This window comes from Morone saxatilis, unplaced genomic scaffold (genome assembly GCF_004916995.1).
Source record: "Morone saxatilis isolate NCDOM2014 unplaced genomic scaffold, NCSU_SB_2.0 Contig24, whole genome shotgun sequence".
Lineage (NCBI taxonomy): Eukaryota > Metazoa > Chordata > Actinopteri > Moronidae > Morone > Morone saxatilis.
In genome coordinates, this window is record NW_023339807.1 from 9,581,412 (window position 1) to 9,595,448 (window position 14,037).

Here is a 14,037-nt window from a genome sequence, read left to right on the forward strand (position 1 = left end):
AATTCTAATATGTCTCTTGCTATGAAAAAATATGCACATACATTTAGCATTTAGATTCTCCAAGGGCAGAACAGAGGAGATGGGCACATGTCAGCCACCATATTGTGTGTGTGTTTGTGTCTGTATGTGCATGTGTGTCCTTGTGCATATGCGAATACACATATGTTTGTGTGAGGAGGCCATCCTTAAATGGTTCAGTCTTTATGTATCCCCAGTTTGTGTCTCTGCCCTGCGGTTACCATAGTAATATTAATGATTCGGCTCTTCCACACTGGTAGAGAGAAAGGTCATGTGTGCTATCCAACTCTACTTAATATGTACTGTGCTAAACTGACAGGTAGGGTATTGGTTAAACTGACGGAGTGGTTGACTCATTGGCAGAGGTTAACGGGTTTCCCTGTCTGGCTGACTGAGTGACTGACTGGTTATTTGAAGTTTAGACTGGCTGCCTGTTCTGCGGCTGTGAGAGAGCAAATTAAATGACTGGTAGATGTGTTGGCATGTTGACTGGCTAACCCGATGAGTGGCAAGCTGGCTGGATAGCTGACTGGCTTGTTGACTGACTAAAGGATTAGCTGAGTGTCTGATTGACTTGTTGGTGGAATGGCTGTCACTCTGACTGACTGCTCAGATGCCTGTCTGGGTGGCTTGTTGGCCAACTGTCTGACTGACTGCATTGGTGGTTGTCTGTCTCACAGATTTTAAAACTGACTTGGTTGGTGGCTTGATTATTTGGTCATTGTTTTGCCAGCTTGCAGTGCAAATTCACCAACAAAACAAGGACGCTGACACTGATTTAAACTATACAATGTACATTTCCTTTCAATCAGTTGATGAAAACTGGTAATGATCTCTAAAAAGCATGCAGCAATATTTATTTTATTTGTTATTTTTTTATGTGCCAGTTAGGGATGGCTGTAACAAGGACCTTAATTGTGTGTTCTGATTATCCATTATCCCCAAAGGATTTTTCATTTTTTGTTTTTTAAATAGTAATATTTATGTTTTGGAAATTGTAGAATACAAATAATTCTTTACAACAAAAAAAACTAGGTTTTAATCATCATAATAGCCACCATCATAATCTCTGCATTTTGTCTTGCATCCTTCATTTTTCTGTATCACATTATTTAATGCTTAAACATTCACACAATCCATATTTATTTTAAAGGTGTATTTTTTTTTTATTTTACTGCTTTGTGGAAGTAATACAGTTATTTTCCCCCCACAAATTTTTGTTAAAACCACACTCATTGATGAACTCCTAATGCAGAATAATCAAATTCAGAGGGATTCCAATTAGGCGCAGACAGAGAAGTGGGACAGGCAATATTTCACTGCTGTGGCCACAGGAGGGCACAGCAGGCTCATCTCTCACCCTGCTGCTTTATTAAGATGGAAACAACTCAAAAGGAGGAACGATCTTTATATCTCTTTCTTTCTCCTCCTCTCCCTCTCATTCCGCATGTATCTCAAGCCTTTATTGAAATCTCTCCTCTATTCAGACGTGTTCATAATTAATTACACAATTTGGGATCATTATTCCCAGACATACACACACAGTTGTGTTCCTCACCACAGCTGAAGACTTCATTATCTGTGAGACCTGCCTCTCAGATTCTCCACAGGCTTACTGAGCTTGCCTCATCACAAGTCTTTAAACACTCACCGTTGCTTCAATAATACCGACCTGCTCTTTTCTCACCAAGTGATCGCTGATTATTAGAGCGTCCACTTTAATTGACTACATAACACTGAAGCTGCCAAAAACAGCGAATGAAGAGCTGTATTGATGTTGTCGGATGAAAACATGAAAACAATTACAAGTTTGGCAGAATCAAAGAAAATATGATACATTTTAAGACCAATGCAGACATTCTAAAGCTTATGTGCGTATATTTAGCATTAGTATTTACCTATCACGTCTGTTTTAATACATTTTATGCCATGGTATAATGGTATGAACAAAGCATCTCTATATTTTATGTAACCTTGTGACTTCACTCACAATGCGCCTAACCCAAAAAAGGAAGAATGTTGCCTCACTTGTATTAGTACAGTAGCGATACAACCCCATAGTGCTACACAAGTATTATGAATGAAGTGGGCTGATGCAGTATAAAACAGACTTATTTTCGAAAGTAGTGTCTATCTTTGATGAATACCAATAAAATTACTTAAGTAATTTTATTTTTTTTTCATGCAAAACCTAACTTATTCATACACTTGTTAATGTGTCTAAAAAATATACACCTCATAAGCTCAATGATGTAATCTCATTTAATGTGTCACAAACATTTTTAAATATTAAAATGTTATGGAACCTTGGTATTACTTTTTATTTTAGTGTTTCTTGCAACTGACTTTTCAGTTTTGCAGGATTCATTTTTTAATGAGGAAAAAGTTCAAATTGTTTTTACTTATTTATGGCCAAGCCTGTTTCCCTAAACTATTTAGGTTTTCTTTGTTGGATATGTCTGGGAAATAATACCACAATAAGGTAAGGAGTGGTTGAGTGCATTTGATATATGTTAATGTCTGTTAACCTAAATCACAAAGGATGTTCATTCTATTATAGCAGTTATAGCAGTTAAACATTGGTACACCTTACATTCGGATTGTATGTCCACATGCCACATTGAGCCTCTCATCTAGCAGAAACTGTCTGGATTTTAGGGATTAATGAATAATGTCTTCACAAAGGCACAATCTAGCTAAATTTACAATTGATTGGTGGCAATTAGATTTATCACACTGTGTCCTTTACACTCAGAAATGAATTTGTGTATCTAAGTATGCAAAAAATACATTATATTCACTTTTTGTTTAACATATTTAATTCTGCAACTGATGATGCACCGAAACTTAAAACAAGGAAATAACTTCAAGAAAAATGCTCCATGTTTAACCTACTTTCACAACTCTTGTCTTCTGCCACAACTTAATTATAATGTGATTAATTTTGTCAACAATAATTACATTTTTCATCACAGAATTTTAAGTAAGGGAAGATGCAAAACATTATCATAACACCCCCCATTAAGTTGTTTGTGTCTGTTTGTTTATTCAATTAAATATTAACAGCCTGCGACTAAAACTGATTAGCAGTTAATTCTCTCTCACAAGTGGTCTTACAGATCTGGAGGATAAAACAAACCAGACGTGTCAGTTGAGGAAAAACAACCACATGGTGAGGCAAGCCAGTTACTTCTGGGTGAGTTTGAGTAGAGACAGTGTTTCAGCATTAATTTCAAATAAATAGTGTCCCTCACTGTATTTACAAGACAGTCTTCACTTTAAGATTAATTAATATATTTGCTGTAGATATTATTAGATTTTGGTTTAAAGTCACACAACTCTTCATACACATTGTAAACACTGAATCTGGAGCCGTCTTTATTATCTTCTGTTACACCTTAATTGCTCATTTGTGCACACATGCTGCTTGGGAAACTAATGCAACATACAGTACTACTAATAATGATTAGGCAAGAAAGGACATGCCTATTCTCAAGTGTGCTCATAAACATCTGCAGCAAGATGCAATGACGTGATGCAATACATTTCAAAATGCTAAAAACCACTTTGTAGATAATGGCTGCAAGGGTAACATGAAAGCCAATGTAACTGAAGTCACATGGTTATCTCATGAAACTGGTGATGTATTGGTTTGACAGTCTAACAAACTGGCCTTCACTATACATTTATTGTGCATACTGAAGTATGCAAGGTGGCTGAGCTATTGCATACAGTGCCAGAAAGGTCTATAAAGTTGTGTTCTGTGAATATGAAATATATATATGATGGTCATGCTTCTCAGACTGTGGGCTGAACTTAATGTGCAGGCACAGCTGAACATCAAAAACCTTTGCATACATACAAGATTAGCCTGTCCTCATGAACCAGTATGGGTTTTTAGTCCTAATCTAGGTAAGCAGGTTTTATTTATGGGTATGAATAATTGAGTATCTATTAAAATATCCCTCACTCATGCATTGATGGAGGTACACATTAATATTTTAAAATATTAGCGAGACCTGGCTTTACAAGTCTTCTTCCCATATCATTTAAAAGTCCATTTTTCCTGACAGGTCAGCCTTATGTCACTTTAAAACATGCATTTGAATGACCATGGTGATAAGAACATTAGTGAAATCTGCCTTTACATGACATCCATTTTATTTCCAAAGGGCCAGCCTCATATCACTGTAATCATCCATTTCAATGACCACAGAAAGCGGTATTTTCTTAAACTGGAGCAAATGAACATGAATTTAGTTGAATATCCTGCTCTTTTGCAAAAGGACCATAAACATTTGTTCATTTTGTCATTTTGTTATGTATTTATTGATTGGAGGTCCACTGTAGACAGCCGATAGACTGTAGACATATAATGATACACATAAGTATTCTGGAGTTTAATAACAGATGTAGCATTTATTTGTATTAAGTGCATGTTTCCTATGCCTTATTCATCAACTTTATTACAGGTACAGCCATATTCTACTATACCATATACAAATTTTAATTAGGGCACTTTTGCAATAGCCATTGGAAAGGAGGTAATGACACATGCAGCTCTTGCACCCCAATTTGTTGGATCCGGATAGAGGATTAATGAGAACTGGAAGTTTATAGATGCAGAGAGGAGGAACAGCTTCTAGTAACCTTAAGATTTGTCATGGAGATGTGTCATCTGTGTGTCCAGTGTGTCTTAGGGATGGGGTTGTCGAGACAAGCGTGTCATGCAAATTAGCATCAGCCAGTCGCCATCACATGTATTGTGAGAATGGAGGTTATTCCCCATAGTTGTAAAAATAAAAATTGTTGAGAGTTACAATTTGGCCCATATATGTGCTGGAAACTCCATGCGTGTTTTTTTAAAGCTGTCAATGGACAGGATACAACCCCCCCCCCAAAAAAAACATTAAATTCAACTTTTCATTATAAAATACAGTGTAAGTGTGTATTTGAAGTGAATAACGTGGAATCATTATTTCTTGCTTTAAATTAATTTTTTGTTTTTATTTTGAAGCATCATTATATTGATAATGTAAAATTATATATGAATAATTTTATAGAAACGTTTTAAACATACCGTCAAAAACAGCGTGCATTTCAGTGCTGTTCTGATATGTGCATTCTGTGTCTGTGTTTGTGTGTCCATAAATCTGTATTTGCACATGCCAGCATGTGCACGATTACAAGTGATTACAATGTGTGATTGCAAGCCTTTGTGTGTGAATGCTTAAGTTTGTGTGCCTGTGTGTGCATGCGTATATGCCTGTCTTTATGTGTGTATGTGTGAGAGATGGCAGCTGCTGTCACCCAGTGGGGCTGACAGTAGTTAAAGACAGTAAAGCTGTGTGTGTAACAGGCCTGCTGTCACTTCCTTCCCTGTGTTATTTTACTTCTCTCTAATGGGCTTTATTTCATTGTCAGCTGGCAGTCTACCTCCTCCTCCTTTTCCTCTTTCTTTTCCTTCCTCTATTCCCTCCTTCCTCATTTTCTCTCTCTTGACACATTACAGGCTGCCTTTGGAGAACAGCAGAGGGCCAGAGACCCCCTGCCAGCCATAATAATGTGGTAAAACAAGCCGACAGGTAGAGTGTGTGTGGGTGTGTGCATGAATGTGTGTGCACATCCACATTTGTTTAAGTTTGTGAGTTCACAGGCATGCACGTGTGCATCAGTGTGTGTGTCCGTTCTTGTCTTCATGTGCATGCCATGCATATGTCTTCCTCTGTGTGGCTTTTTCTGTGTCCTGGAAAACCTATCAAAGTCCTCCCCATTAAAAAGCCTTCTGTGGCACATTATTAGCCCCCGTTACAAGGGCAATCTATCTAAGCTCAAACTAAAGGGGAAGGAGAGGGGGAGGAGGGTTAGGCATTGGAGTGGTGGGGGAGATTCCTGTCAGCTCAGAGAACATTAGCTGTCCCAGAGTGCTTGTAGCCGCAGCAGGTGTGCTGACCCACCAAGACCCATCAACCCCCTGCTTCTCTCTCTCTCTCTCTCTCTCTCACACTCCTGCACACACCCACACGCACAGACTCATGTCTCAGCTGGGAAAGCACAAACACATAGAATTTCTGACTGTAAGCATACACGCATATGCAAACCTACACATATGTACGAATGAACACACACACACAAAACCAATACCACCCATTGAGACAATAGCTCTTTAAATCTGAAGGGAGACAAAGTTGGTGCATTAATAAGAGTGCGGTCTAGTATCACTAACTTATGAGATAAAAAAAAAAAACAGGAATGAGTAGGAATGCCTTATTAGTGGTTGTGGACCACACCTGATGTTTGTGAACTAAGGGGTTTTGAATATGGATGCGCGCCTCCTGAAGGCACACACTGTAGTTTGATCATGCAAGGAGTGATATAACCTCATAAAACATAACTTGAATGGGTTGGAATAGTAATTTTAAAGGATAAAAAAAAGTTTGCAGAGAAAGAGAATAAAATCCAAAAATAAATTTAAAGAGGGATCTGTCTATAAATTGTACAAATCTGAGAGCTGACTTGATGGTGATCATCAAGCTAGATCTGCGATCTGTTCAGAAATCCAAATTACTGTTAATTCTGGACTGTCTTTGCATCAGTCCATACTGAATGCGTCTGTGTTTTTACTGTCACATTGCTGTTTCTGATCTAACCTGACTAACGGTGGCTCTTTTCCTTATTATTCACTCCATTCTAAAAGTTTTTATAATAAATCTTGCAAATCATCTGAGTGGTTTCCAAGATCAAAAGGTCCATCTGCAATGTGCAGCTACAAGGGTTTGTCACAACCTGAGATTTAAAAAAAAAGAACAATACACAGAGACACAAATTGAAATTTCCTTTGCCAATGAATTATTTGGTGGTGCTCATATTCACCTTGACTGCACTGTGCAGATCCCTTTGCATTTACCAGCTTTCCATTTGACTGCCTCATTTGCTTTGAAAAAGGTCTAATCTGGAAAGGTACAGAACAGGAAAGGTTGGGCTTTTTATTCAGAATTTCCTTTTGTATTGCTATTTAAGTGATTTTTTCATGGCACTTTATTAGCCCAGCTTTTACTGTCTGCAACCACTAGCAAATTCTGAAGGAAAGAGAGAGGTGGGGTGGGGTGGATGGAGACAGAGGAGGGGTTGGGAGGGGTGAGAGATGGATGTAAATGTGGAATAATGTAGCAGGAGTGAATTTGCATGGTCAAATGTCAAAAAAATGAAGCCTTCCCCTGAGCCTTGTCAGGAAAAATAACATAAGTGGCACGCTCCAGCACTGGCATGCCATTAGCGGTTAGTTCTGCCTGTCATCAGTCACTGAGAAGAAGAAATGGCCGTCATTATCTCCAAAAAATGGACTGGGAAAGATGGATACAACCCCCTTCTCTCTGTGACAAAGAGGCATGTGCACATACAGTATGTGAATGTGCACACTCAGACACATATAAGCACACAAAGGCAGAGATACACCTGCATAAGTGTGTAGTACTGTATGACTGTGCACATCAAGCACAGATAAAAAAGTAGGTATACAGATTAGGACTAGGTATCCAACATGGATGTACACAAACATGTACATGTGAAATGCAAGTGTCACAGATGACCAGAAAACAAAAAAAAGTGATTTCTCAAGAGTAATATTGTCGGGTAGAGGAGACGGTGAGGCATATTGGTGCGTGATTGTACAGTGCAGTATATTTGTGCACATGTGCATATTTCTGTGTGCAATTTGGAGTAAATCATTATCTGCCACCCCTCTAAAGTTACCTGTCTGGAGGCTGTTTGCAACTGAAGATATTATTGCTTAATCAGGAATAATAGCTTAATTTCCAGTCATAATGTCCATTAACATGCTACATACAGTATTCCAGACAGCTGGTGAACAAGACAGGCCACATAATTAAATATGCTACGAGTGAAGAATGGGGAAGGGATAGTGGATGGGGATTGAGTACAAATGTGTATAAGAAAAATCATAGATTTCTTTGATATGCACACAGACATACACACAGGCACACTCATTATGGTTCAGCTCACTGCAGGAAGGAGGCTCTGGCAAGCAATTGTATAATAAGCTTAAAGACCATAAAATCTGCAGTAGCAAGGACAATTAGCCATTACATTCCATGGTACTGATAGCCACACATTGGTTTTTGAAGATAAAAAAAATCCTCTCACTGTTACATTGTCTGGACACCATGTTGAATTGTCTTAACAAGCGTCGACAATTCAATTATTCTAATTTTTTATTTATTCGGGTTTTTTAAGAGAAAGGGGATATCTCTGTATTTGCATATTGTTACGATCATTGGCACACATTCAAATAAATCCAAGACAAGTTTACTTTGTTATACAGCAGCTTTGTGCCATCGCTTTAATATGTCCTTGAAAATATTGCTCTTGACATTCAAGAATGCAATTTCCATGTGGCGATGAGACAGGGTAGGTAACAATAGCGGAAAGCTGAATTTAGGTATGTATTGAGGAGAAGTCCATGAATTTTAAGACAGGGAATATATTGAGAAGCTTGGCACCAGACAATGAGAGAGAGAGAACAACCGAGCAAGAGATCAGCATGGCAGCTAATGTAATGAATAATATCTCAAGTGTAAATCCAGCCAATTGAACCTAGGGCTGCCTTCTCCCTCTAGCTAGGCTAAATGAGTTTCCATGGGAATGTGGATGAAAGGAGCGCAGACGTCTAGGTCAGGCATATTGGAGAGGAAGAGGCAGAGAGGGGCTGGAAGTATGAAATAGAGTCCTCAGGGTCTGGTTTGGAGAGATTTGCACTTGTGCTAAGCCACTTCAGATGTGAGTGGAGGGTCTAACAGCCTTAGACTTGAGCATCAAGGTATGTGTGTAGGTCTGTTGTTGAGCTGTGTAAGCACTGAGGGCAGAATGTGCCCCAGAAAGGGTGAGAGAATTTCATACAAGTTATGCCTTCGCCGTGCTCAATTCAACATATTGTTGGTGGAGGGTGGTGGTGATGAGCATAGAATACACTTGCTGTCAAATCAAGAGAGACAAGCCTTTGTATATACAATGATTGTAGAAATGCGCCATCACAGATGCTATACTACATATTGCAAGGTTTCTCTCCGTTTTGCATCTCTTCGCTCTCAGTATTGTCCCCCTTTGCTTGATTTAATTGAAAGTCCACACCGTCTCCCCTGCTAGGAACCTGTCTGAGGTGCTTTAGAAGCTGTAGTGACTAAGTTCAAAGTGACACATCCAGGACATGTGAGCTGCACATTACCTTGACACAGTCGAGCTGTAGAAATTAGCCGCTGTCTGAATTATTAAAATAACAAGGGACATTTCATGTGATTGGGCAGGGAGATATACCCCACCCCCCGCAATTCTAATTGTCCAGTTTAACTAGTTTCTTTGAGCCTTCAGCATCAGTCAATGTAAAGTACTGGTTTGCAGATTTCTTCGCTCCCATTAGGGGAGAGGAACGAGGCATGGCTGTCCACTAAGCCCACCTCATTTATTATAATGACCTGCCAGGCCCAGACATGAACATGTTAAAGTTATAGGAGAGTGGGACATGACAGGTGCACACAACCTTGTCAGATCTGTGTTGGTCTAGTTAGAGCATACAGATCCTCCACTCTGAAAAGACAGGCAGATAGGTTGCCAGCTTGTGTGTTAGTGCAAAGAGAAGAAAATGGCTGACTAATTGCCTAATTCCAAATAATGCAAATATAAATGCATATGCATATAGGTGTGCAAAAATACATGTAGATTTGTTTTTCATAGGGGTTTGAGTTTGTAAAAATGTTAATATTAAAGAACTAACCAGCTATGCTAAACACAATTTGTCTATGAAGATGAAATTCAATATTGACACCATTTATGTTAAGCAAGTAACTAGGACTGAGTAACTTGAAACAATTTTATTTTGTACGCTATCAGTGGTGTCACCATGCACTTACTGAACATTATATATCATGGGAAAGACAGTATTAATGGGGTTGTTTTTATTCGTAATTTAATCATCAATCATCAAATGTCTTTGACTTTATATCAAACAATCATATTTTGGGAAAACATGTGAGTATGTGTGAGTGTGGTAATGTATTTTATTACTTATCTCTCAAATCTTTTGAAATTTTCATGGCATAAAATTGGGCTTGCTTCTGGACAGTTGAATATGCTCAGTTTAAGTGGCAAGAATTGTAAGACTTAGGCACCTTTTTAAAAAAAATGAAAATATGCTAAATAACAGCATATGATTAATTGTTCAAAGCATACTGATGTCATAATCCACTTATCAGAGATGCAGGGCAAAGAGTTATAATGTAGAGATAGCAGTTCAGTGAAGACAAACTTCAGCTGTCATCAAGCCCCAAGCTAGAGCAAAAGGCCTATGTGTTTAATGGAGTCACAGCAAACAGTTCTGTAATCCCTATAAGATCTAAGTAAGCAAATGCAGGTCTTCTAAGTCTGCATAATGGAGCACTGCCTTTACATTCACCCTTGGTCTCAGACTACTCTTATCTGTTTGGGCTTTAATACTGTGTAAAAGACACACAAATACAGGAGCACTGTGAGTTTCTTTTTTCCCTCCCAGAACTAACATCCAAACTGGACTCTATAATCCTCTGCCATTCTTTTAATCATCTGACACCCAGAGAGGGCAATATCTATTTTCATCTGGTCCTGATAGGATCTCTTTAGGATTTAAAGAGGGGCCTCAGCATGCTGCGCCCAGCAGCTCAGCTGTGATCTGGGGCTTTGGGGAGTTCTCATTAGGCGTTAGCGGCCCCCAGATCGAAGAAACCCAGTTCTGGCTAGTGGATTTTTAATCCTCCTATGGCCTGTGTTGGGAGATGGAGTTATTTAGGGCCCTTTGATTAGCCTTGCAGCTGCACTTTGATTAAGAGAACTTCTAAAGATTGAGCTGCTGGGCTGCAATTTGAAGGTGGAGGAGGACGTGTGTGGAGGTGCCAGTGTGTTTATTTATGTTGTGTGTGTGTGAGAGAGCATTTTTGTAAAGGTACATGCAGTATTATATTTGAGTACAGTATAATACAATAGGTGTAGTATGGGAGTGAATAAGAACCTTTCAGTATATGTGTGTGAATGAAAGTGTGTCTGAGAGCGTTTGTAAATACTTCAATCAATGTACAGTGTACATATACACAGTCACGGGATATATTGAGAGGAAGTGGGAATATGGGAGATGTGTTTGCAAAAACTGTCCATATTACTGCTTCTGCAATGACCTTCTTGAAGCTGAAAGCTGTGGCAGACATTCACAGAGATACAAAGATAGAATGACAAAGAGAAAGAGACAGAGGATGAGACAGATGTGAAGTATGGACTAGGCCAAAAAGTTTACTGCCCACGGCAATCTGATATTTTGTGTCTCTTCTGTTCTTCTCAGGTTCAAACCACCAGGTAATAAAGCCAGGCTGGCCTGTGTTGGGTTGAGAGTGGTACCATCCAGGGCCAAGGCAGTCCTTCAGATGTAAAGAAGGGATTGAGCCCTGCTTTGTACTTCTGTGGTTCTCTGGGCCTTTTAAAGTGACTGTACTAAGATCAATGGGAAATGGAAAGCTGGATAAAGGAAACTCATGTTTGATATAGTGACACATCTTTGTCTGAAGCTTTGTCTGAAAAAAAAAAATACAAACAAACAAACAAAAATACACATGTGCACACAGGTATGAACACCCATGCCTATACCTCATACCTCATACAACACACACATACACACACATCTACATAACAGTACAACAGTATCAGTGGTAAGTTATATATGGGATAACCACTTGGTATTTCTATTTCTTAAAACGTGGAGAGTGCCTGCTCTACTGCGTTGTGAACCAGAGAAAATAGTGTGTTGATGGGTAATGGGAGACCCAGTCACATGGAAAAAAAGACCACTGGGACCTCCAATAGCTTGGAATGTCTGTTTTGGTAGTGAGTGGAATTAAGCTCCCTGGGACATTTGCATGAATCTCTATATGAGAGGGAGACTGAAAATCTCATAAAAACCTTATGAAGCTTAATGACTCATAATGTAGACTAAGCTCACGGGAGAAGAGGCATATTCTTTATATACAGTCTCTTTTTATTCAAAGAGGGTTTTTATATAACACAATGAAATTAAATGTTTGCACTGACTGAATTTAGTGTATTGATGTGAATGTATTTATACAAATTATGTAACTTCATGTTACATAACTGACTCATGCTACGAATGGCTATTCATACTAAAAACGTTGAGTGTTGTTAGTACTATATTGTTGTTAGCACTGTATGGTATGTGGATGAAAAAGTCAATCTGAAAGACTGATACCTATGTTTACGGTCCCATTTATAATAATACAGACAATTCTATGTGGACCTTTTTTTGAATTTACAAATAATTACTGTGAGCTTTTGGGTTGGCATTATCCTCCACCAATCAAGTATCTCTGAGCAATAGTGCAAACATTGTGACATGTAGGAAAACAACATTCAGTAAAACAGTATGGTTTGGAAAATGGCTTGCAAAAATATAAAGAAACAATGATTTGTAGAAATTGGACACTGGTACAGTCTTTTAAAGAGTGGGATTATGGGAGAAGCGTGTTGGATTGGATTTCTCTCAGCACACAATCCTTAATGTTTTTGTTAAATGTTCCCTTTATTTTGTAACTGGATATAAAGTTCAAGGTTTTTCCTGAGCTCTTCCCATGTGAGGCACTTCAGTAAGCAAACTATGCATAATTAGAAACTAATTATGCAAAGTGTTTGTGTTGCCTTCAAACTCACTGTAAGTATCAAACATCATGTTTTTTGCGTCACTAGATTTTGGCCACAACAAAAGCCAGAATAACAAGGTCACAGAGAAAGGAAAGAACATAAGGCCAAAAGGCTAATGTCTGGTCACAGCATTTGATTATAAAAATTATTAAAAACAGCAACACAATGATGACATTTTGTGGAAAACAAAATTTGTATCTTGGTCAAAATTTCTAAATTAACATGACTATATTGTGTATCAGAAACACCATAGTTGTATAGATGGTACTCACTGGCTTCCCAGGGTTGAAAGTCAAGAGACACTTTGGTTTGTAGCGCAGAGATGTCACTGTTGTGGAGATATGAGGCTAAGCAGTGAGCAGGCCCTGCCACCTTAGCTTTGATTCCAGGGCTAAGTATGTACAGATATCTAAGGTGTTGACACTTCGCCCTCTAAGCCCTATTTCTTTTCCCTGGGATCAGTGAGGCTCACTGATAGCAGATTATCTCTGCGGCATTTTGTGGCCCAGTTGGCACCCTCATTTGTTATCTGCTCACAGATACACTGAGGTACAGTCTGTGTAGGTAGAGAGAAATGTCAGAATGAAACATCTTAGACATATTCACTTCTTCTTTTTGTTATTCAATGTATTGTGTCGATGTCTGTGAAGTACTAAACTCCAACAAAACCACCATCTTTATTTCTGTGGAACCTATCCTGTGAAAATATAGCCTAAGTGGTAGCCTGTCCACTGTTCGATTTTGTCTATTTTGATATAGGCAAACAGATAAATATGTGACAAAGTATGAAGATGTTATTAAATATGCAGTGATATTTTTAAAAACAAACACAATCTTTATTGTTCAAAGTGGCTGTCATTTTCTAACATGGTCTGAGTGAATGCTCAATTCAGATAGGCAGGGTGTCCATTCATACAACATATTTCCAGAGTGTTCTAAATGAATGCGCTGAAATAAATTGAATGAAAACAAAATCTGAATATCTTATAAATATATATCACAACACTGAGTGTAGCCTTTAGTGCCTCATCCTCTGAACACCACAGGATGACGACTGTAACACACAAGCCCTTACGCTACCCCTCTGAACTTACTGACACTTTGTATGAGCGATCATCCCACATGCCATTAGCTGTTTTCAACTTGTTATTTTTGTCAGGATTCTGAGGGGAACCCAGAAGCAGATCAGAACAAGAGTTTGAGTGTTAACAGTTTATTTGACAAAGAGTGAATTCGTGAAAAAAGGGGAAGCTGGCAGGCGAGAGTGGGAGTCCA